The sequence below is a fragment of the Scomber japonicus genome, chromosome 1, assembly GCF_027409825.1.
Source record: "Scomber japonicus isolate fScoJap1 chromosome 1, fScoJap1.pri, whole genome shotgun sequence".
Classification (NCBI taxonomy): Eukaryota; Metazoa; Chordata; class Actinopteri; order Scombriformes; family Scombridae; genus Scomber; species Scomber japonicus.
In genome coordinates this window covers 19,319,963-19,328,937 of record NC_070578.1, presented here as the reverse complement: position 1 = coordinate 19,328,937, position 8,975 = coordinate 19,319,963, and positions in this window count along the sequence as shown.

Below are 8,975 nucleotides of genomic sequence, written 5' to 3'. Positions count from 1 at the left end.
CAAGAATAAAGAGCCCAGCAGTCATCTACCATCAAAGATAAACACCACTTCTAATGAGCTGTGCCCTGCGTGCGTTTATCTTGTCGCTCTGCTGTCTTACAAACAGCGTACGTCGTGCTTTCCCACCTTGTAATAACGAGATGCCTGGCAGGCATCCTGAAAAACTTTATCATCACATAAGAGTACGCACTTGTCTAAGTGTGTTTTACATGACTAGCATTCAAACCACATTCACAAACAATCACGGAAGTGGGAGTTTTGTGAGTGGAGAGAGAAGTAGATGATGCAGCTATGATGGCAGTGATGTGTGTGTGTGTGTGTGTGTGTGTATTTTCCATTCAAAATTTTCACACAGCAGTAAGTCAGCTGTCTTGGTGTCCATGGCAACTGAAAAGACAGGAAGCCCTATACCACACAACCATATCGCTCTTTAATGTTCCAGCATTTTTACAACCCCCCTTTCTAATTTTAAAATATTTCTGCCTATACTTATTTCATTGTAGAGTACTTCTTGTTTCTTCTACATTTTTCAGTTTCTCATTCTCGCCAACTCATTTTCTTTTGGTCATAAACTCATGGGCTTTTTTTCATTTAGGTTTGGTTGTTTTGGTTTTTTGTTGTTGTTGTTTTGGGTTTTTTTCCCGTGCTAGTGGCTCATCAGATCAACTGCAATTCAGGCAGTGCTCCCAGGGTGATAAAAAGCCATTAAGAAAAATGCCTGCAGACACTCTTGACACTGCCACTACTCCTAACCCTGGTTCAGTGGAATGGGGATCCAAAGGTGATACGTTCTTTTCTGAATTGCCATCAGACATTAAATCATTCATTTATTGTGCCCAAGACAGAGTGTATTCCCAATCAACTGCCTAATTTGATTCAACAGTTAAACAGGCAATCAATTAATTAATCATTTGGAGCCCATGCCTTTCTCCTGTGAATTATAGACATTAGAGACAACAAAGCCCTTTCCTGGGATGAGAAGTAGTTTATTCTTGGTTTGGTGGTGAGCTGTCATCCAGTAGTCTAATCAACATCTTCCAGACATGTAGACAGTTACAATGCCACCTCAGTTTCAAAAGGAAAAGAAGAAATACTGTAAGTCTGTGTTATAGAAACCATATAAAATTATAACATACAGGTGTAGAAAAGGAAATATCCAACTGACAGCTGGACAGCTGTGAGGCTGGACTGGGTCCTTATCATATCACCTGTCATGAGCAAGTGATGCCATGCTGATACCTAATACAGGTAGAAAAGTCTGATTGTTCAGTGTGTCAAAGACTGTGAGTTCAATCAGTATCAGAACTGAGAATAGGCCAGCTGTTCCAGCTGTGTCTGGCTGTTTCTGTCAGTGTGCTGTCTTGAACCATGATTGGTTTGGACCCTTGAGACTACATTTGTAATTTCAGGACTCAAGACTCAAAGTGTGCACACATATCTACACATGGTGAACAAGGGTTTTTTATGCAGTATCTCCCAAAACCTACTTTTGTAAAGGCTTAATTGATTTTATAGAAATAGAGTTTGATCAAATATTAAACACATGTCTACAAAAATTAAATAAAAACTAAAACGTTATTAACAAGATGTGGTAAGGAGGTGTTTTCAGTTTTTTGTTACTGTATATTCAGTTACAGGTTGGAAAAGGGATTTGGGGACCTCCAGTTTGCATCAATGTTCGTTTATATGTAAATTAGCTGGTTCCCTTGGCTTATGCCTAAATAAATCCTAATTGACTGAGGACCTTCTGTAATGAGAAGTAGTTATTGTTTTATTGATCTCTCTTTCATCCCCTTTTTCTGTGGCTATATGAATGGTAGGAGTTTCTGCCTCTGGCTTTGCAATGCTGAAGAGATTATCTCAATACAACTATGGCTTGTATCTGCTGCTGCAGAATTCAATTCATTTGTTTCAGGGCCTAACATGTGTTTCACTCCCAAGATGGAGATATTAAACATGTGTCCTTTTTCTTTTTTATATGTTCAACATAAAGAGGAACACTATCATGTAAAACAATTAATCTCCCAATTCCATTGTGTGAATTCACTCCTGTTCAAATCAGACTGTAAACAGAATTCTCTTAAAATACAAAGTCAAAAGCTTTATAAATGTGAAGCATGTGTTATGATTATAAAAAAAAGGTATAGATGCAGCTTTCTGAATTGTCTTTTTAAGGGCATACATAAGAGGGAAACTGAGAGGCATCACTTTGACAAATGGATCCATCAACCACAGTCAGGGGAGACCAGCACATACAGTATGTGATTAGATGAGTGTTGAAGCATCACATCCTCATAATTAAACAACGACACAGGTGGATTGTACCTGCACTCCAGAACGACTCATAGGAGTGTAATATGCCACTTTCCAAAATAGGAGTGTAATATGCCACTTTCCAAAACTGTCACAAATCACTGTTAAAAATAATGATGTTTTATGGTGTGACAACACTGTGGTTGTGGTTTACGCACAAAAACCACTTGGTTAGGGAATTATCAGGGTTTGGGTTAAAATACCAACTTGAAATACTAAACACCATGATAATCATTACGGTTTTTAAAAATGTCCCAACTCGAAGTTTCAAAACATGATTCTCATAGTTGGAAACAGGAAGTGAACAGCAGTCTCCTGTAGCTAAGTCCCCTCTTTGCCATCTAGCTATGTAGCCATTAACTCTGCTTCCTCCTAATAAGGCAAATTAGATGTTGGTGACATTTGAACTGTCTCACTTCCCTAGGCCATAGTTACTACAGCCGCTAGATGGCATAAATGTAAGGACAGTTTTGCCAGCTGATTTTTAGACCCATACTGTAATTTTTCTTGTGAGGACAGCTGATTGAAAAGATTCATTACTGCTTATTTCCTGCAAAATCTCACATCTGCTGTCCGGGCCTTCTCCAGCATTCTTTGAATCAAACAAAGTGTGGTTTCGTAGGGGAACTGTGCAGAGAGGAGGAGGCGGAGGCTGGAATGGAATTCTCTCTCATCTCAATTGCTCTTTCTCTGCCTCTTTTTTTCCTCTATGGCAAATAAGAGAGGCCTTGAGGGCATGAGCAACGGGTCTCAAAATACAAAGACACAAAGGCAAAGCCAATGCAAGATATTTTGGTATGTGTTTGTGTGCAAGAGACAGAGTGGGTAAGAGATAGTGAGGGCACAAGAGAAAGATCTAGCTGTGTCTGAAGAACAGAACACAGAATAATGTAGGGTGTTATTGTGTGTAGGGGGAGGGGATAAGAAGGAAAAAATGTATGTAAGAGAAAAAAATGCACTCAGGCAATATAGAGTGACATATTCATTGTACAGCAAATTGAGGTTTCACAGATGCAGATTCATGTGCTATACATTTACCATCCATGGATGACAATGCTGCTCCAACAACTTGAAATGTTAGAACTAAGGAATCGTACAGTGCATTTGGATACATTGGGGAGATTTTTGGCATATTCACATGGTTTCTTTACAAGTCAGACAGAAACCGGTAAATTGCATCCTTTATATTGTTTTACCCTGATGTAGGCAAACATTAATCACAAATCAATAAGTTGATGTTTAATTGGTCTTTAAAAGCTCAGGCAGAGTTTAGTTGGGGGATTCTGTTATCATTTGGTCCTGGAACCACAAAGTCTTTTAGGATTTTCCCTCTTAATATATCACAAACGCATTCCAAAATTAGACTTTAATTTGTATGCTTACCAATTGTTCTCTTTTTATGAGTGAGTAAAACATGTCAATCAGTTTTTTAAAAGTTGGTCATCTTGACCCTATTAAAAACCTCAGGTCTGTGGTATCAGTGCATTATGCTCCTCTTTCAGTGGCTGAACCAGACTCGAAGCATAGTTTCATAGTTGTACAGTGCTTTAACATCTGAGCTAGACTGAGAGAGGGGATTTGTACACCAGAAAAACAGGAAAAGCTCATATGAAGATATTTTTGTTGTCTGTTTTTCTCTGCCTTCCAACATGACCCTTTCACTACTATATGTTTATAGTAGTAATACATAAAACATTCTCATGGTACTTTTTATTATGTATATCAAACTTATATAGAGCTGTTTAGATGCTAATACAGTAGAATAACACACATTAGGCAATACAGAAAGGTAAAAATTGGATCCAAAATCAGACTTGTGAGACAGGAAAAATAATGGCAAGTTAAATGGCACTTGACTCATCTATCAGTTGGCAGGTTTGCAGTGAAACAGTGGGCAGGATGAGACAAACATAGCTCAGTCAATTCAGCAGGAAAGCAGACCACAGGCAACATGCAATCACATAAGCAGATAACATGCAAGGTAATTAGAATGGCTCAAACACTAAGGCAGCTTAGATGATGTGACAATTCCCTCAGGAAAGAGATGTCTGTATAAAGTTAGAGGCAACATAATGAGCTGGTGAGGCACAGCTGTGTAAGGAAGCAGCAGATCACAGGGGTAATCAGGTGATGGGAAGCAGGTGTGTGTGAGCAGAAAACTTTCCATAGAGGCCTAGTGGGCAAGAGAGAGGAAGCCAAACCTGAAAATAACACAAAACAGACGTAAGGTGCTATCAGGCTGTGCGACAACAACAATTGTGTACGTTGCGTGTCATGTTGTACAAGATGCCTATGATAAAATCTTTGTTGAGACATGGCATTAGCTTGCATCATCCATCTGCACTGAAGTCCCACTAAGTTATTTTTTGTTTCACCTCCATCAATTTGTTTTTTGTGTACCATGAACATATTAAAATGGATGAATGGGTTTTATCCCTAAACTTTATTTTCTTAAAAATCATCTTACAAAATGTCATGCCAGCCATTGTATTCTGTGTCATTTTGTGTCATACTGGGTCTTGGCAGCAGGCACATTATGAGAATTTGATTTTAGATTTCTGACACTATCAGCCTTTGGCTATCTTTGGTCACCAAAGCTCCACGAGTTGTCAGCACACGTTTTTACAGTTCGATCTAAGACCATTATATAATATCTTCCAGTATATTCTCTAGTTACTCATCATTATCTGCTAAACTATAAGTTAAGCACCCTCTTTATCATCATCAAACTTATGGCATGGTTAAAAATGTAGAATGCATAGAACTGATTTACAAGAAGACACAAATTCTGAAGTGACAAGAAAACTCATGGTGCATGGACACGTGGATGCTGCAGAGGGAGATAAAAAGAAAGTATCCCAAATGAGCCCCCCAAATGCTTTATAAATGTGATGTCTATCTAGAGGGAAGATGAGAAGAAAACGCACTCCAGCTGTGATGGGAACACAAGACAGACTTCATCAGTACCGGCACTGAGTGTAAAGTCTTCCATTCCCAATCTTGTGGGGCTAGCAGGTTTATACCCTAAGCTTTGTAATTATTCCCTTTTTCAAAGGCCCATATATATTCATTCATTTTGGCTTAGCAGTTAAATGAAGAGAACTGGACAGTAAGGACAAAACATTGCTTGCCTCCACAGTATGACCATATAATTTCTGCTTTTCATCCAATCCAGAAAACTTGTTCTGGCAAAGCTAACATTAATTTCAGTCACACTTCAGCATTAGTTAATATGACTGCCTTAAGGCATTTTTCTTTGGTAGTGAACAGCCTACTACATTTCACTGGAGAAATCGCTAATTTAACTTTCTTGGTTTACTATAACCATAATGTTGAGCTTTACAGAAAAGTAATTCGAACAGCAGGAAAAAAAGTGATTCTCATGTGTGACAATGTAGCTGTATTTCCAAATACAGGATTAATTTGTTTTTGTTTCCTCAATTATGTTCATGTCTCCAAGTGAATTGTGTGCTCTGGTTTCCTTCCATCTTCCAAAAGCATGAAAATCATTTTAATTGGATATTTTATAGACAAGCAATCTGCTCTGGCCCTTTGATTAACATGCCCAAATTGTTTCAATGGCTTTGACCCAATTTAAAGCATATTTTAGTTTTGTATGTGACACAAATTGAACAGTTGTGTGTCTTCACTCTGTTTGTTTATAGAGAGGTATAAGAGTGACTGTGTAGAAATTGTCTGTGACCGGATTGTGACCCAGAGATCATGGCTGTAAAGCAGGATGCTTTATAAAGATACCTCAGTTTGCTCCGAAACAAAGAGCTTTCCACCATCTGGTATTCAGTGATATGACACTCCTACACTTAGCCTCCAGGTATCAGCTTACTATCCCTTGGCATACTGCTGAGTTAAGACAAAAAGTCTCAGTTTTTTCTTTTGTTTTGTGGCTTGCTAAGGCCTGCAGATAAAGCGAGAAATATAAGACTGAGCTCAGCTTTTTCCAGGTGGTAGCCAATTGCTAGTGACTAAATTATCCAACTAACTTGTACAGGGCAAAACACAAAGACATACATTTCTTTCTGACAATTACGTGTAATGGGCTGATGTGCCGTGCTGGCCCACAAAGTGAGTAATTTGCATTGGATACGAGTGCTTCGGGTTATTGTGCTGCAGTATTTGCCCTCTGAAATTAAGCAAAGATGATGACAAATCAATCGAGAGCAAAAAACAGTGATAGCAGTACTACTCTCAGCTGTGATTTGTACATTGCAAAAATTGTGTCAGTGGGCATGTTGCACTATTCTGTATAATGCAAAGCAGTTGACTAAATGAATCAAGTTTCTATTCATTTCTAATCTTTTTGTGGTCATCCTGGGGTTAAGAAAAGATAAATAGCCACTGGCAATCAGGCTGGTCTGATGTTTTCAGAATACAGGTACTGAGTCTCCAGAGTGACCACTGTGCTGTAAGTATCAAACTGTCTAGGAATTAATCAGCAAAAGGTAATTATGTTATTGACCCTGAATTTTACAGAAGTTATTAATTATTGTATTAGTACTCAAGTAGTAATGATTAAAGACTATTGTTCAAACAGGTGCTCAAATACTTATCACATTTGATGAAATGTTGTATTTTCATAATGTATGACAACACTTACTGAGTTAAAGGTTATTTTTGTGCCATTTCTTTGGCATACAGTTTTTTTTTATCCCAGAAGACTGTCCAATGTAATGCTACCTACAGTAGTGCTACTGTAACTGTTAGAGGGACTGATTTAATTAAGATGTTTATTTTATATTTTTAGTGATGATATCATCAATATTTGAATTCATACAGTAATTAAAAAGGGGTTAAAATGTAATAAATAAGGTGTTTAAAGGGGTAACTTTGATTTAGAATTTGACTAACTTAACTTTTTGTTAAAAATCCAGTGCTCTTGATTGCAAGTGTATTTGATGTTGAGTGTCACAGGCCAAATGAGTTCAGTGAAGGGCGCACCTGTTGCATTATGGGTCAGAACCAATATGACAGCAGAGAGAGAAACCACATACCTGCAGAGAAAAGAGCCAATGTGGCTGCAGAGGAAAAGTGTATGGCTAATTAACAATATTCTGCACGGTTCAAGAGGCACACACAGTAATTTGTTTTTTTTTCTTTTAATTGTTGAATTGTGTCACATTTATGCATAATATTTGTTGAAATGCCTTTGTATATATTTCTGTTGCTGTGCTCACATACTGGGGCCTGTCTAATTATGGACACTTGCTTAAGAGACTTTAGAAATGACTGACGGATGTGTATTTTGACTTGATATCTATATGACGTGTGGCCATTATTTACAATAGTCCACTAATGGTACATGGAAAATGCAGAGTTGTAAAACAGGCCAAGAGTTGTCGAAGCAGCATCAGCCACATCATGTCCACAGCTCTGTGCCATTATGTGTACATCAATCGGATGTGTGTACTCCCAAGTGTGCAACAAAGGGCCCATTAAAAATGTTTTTAAAAAATCTAATCATCTGAAGATAAGTGGGGGTGAAGTATAAGGGAAGGACATACAAAACATCTGCTAATTCAAAATTGGCAATTAATTTCAGCAAACGCATCAAATCAGTAATAACTGAATGTATGAATAGCCACATACATCTCTGCATGTCTGAATTCAAAGCGTCTGAATGATGCTAAACATAGCCACAGAGGCCCATCCCTGTCTCTGTAACCAGAGAGAATTGAATTAAATAGAATTAGATATTAGATATTACTCTTTCACCATCTGCTTTTTGAATTTCATTATCTTCCAGTGATGCACCAAATCTATGTACTGATTTTCATCGTGGAGACATTTTCCATTTACAGTAGCTCGACTGTGATTGTTCATGTAGGTTTGATGACATGAAATTAGTTCATATGCTGTGAAGAAAGATTGCCGTTTAGCTGTATTCCTTTCCACAGCACTGATTTGTTTTACTTTATGTGCACATGATACAATCTGTAAATAAGGACAAACTCCCAAGACTCCCAAGAAAGTGAAAAGAGGTACAAGAACCTTATTAACCATCATTACCACAGTTGTCAAACAATGACAAGAAAGGTAGCTGACACAGTTTTAAGGCTGAAACACATTTTTGACAACCATACTCACAAATATATACATGCATACAGTTATTTGGGTGAGTATTGTTGCTCAAAAGCGAGCAGGAGCAAAAAGTGAGATAATTTGGGTGTCAAATCTCTTGTCACATGTTAAGACTATGTATGGGCAAAACTCCAAGGGATAGTAGTTTTTCAATTGTAATTGTAAAAATCAGATGAATGCTTCACAAGATGATGCAGTTCACTACACTGGCAATTCAGTGAACATATACATTAGGAGGTGTACCAAATAGCAGTCCAACAACACCACAAACAACACTGGTTTAAACTAGCCCTGGATGGGACCAATTAGCTAACTTAATCTGCAGTTACAGCCAATGTAACTTAAGAGGCCCCCATGTAAAATGTCCCTCGAGGGGTCTCATGGTGGGCTTTCTTAGAATAATAAATGTCAGAGAAATATGTGTCTAAAGACATAATTTGAACAATTTATTAACAGCAAATCTATGAGGTAACTGAGCTGTAATCAATTCATAAGTCCTGAAAGTGAAAAAAATGCATCAAACCGTCTTAATAATAGATCTGCAACTGAATGAGCATTCTATGTTC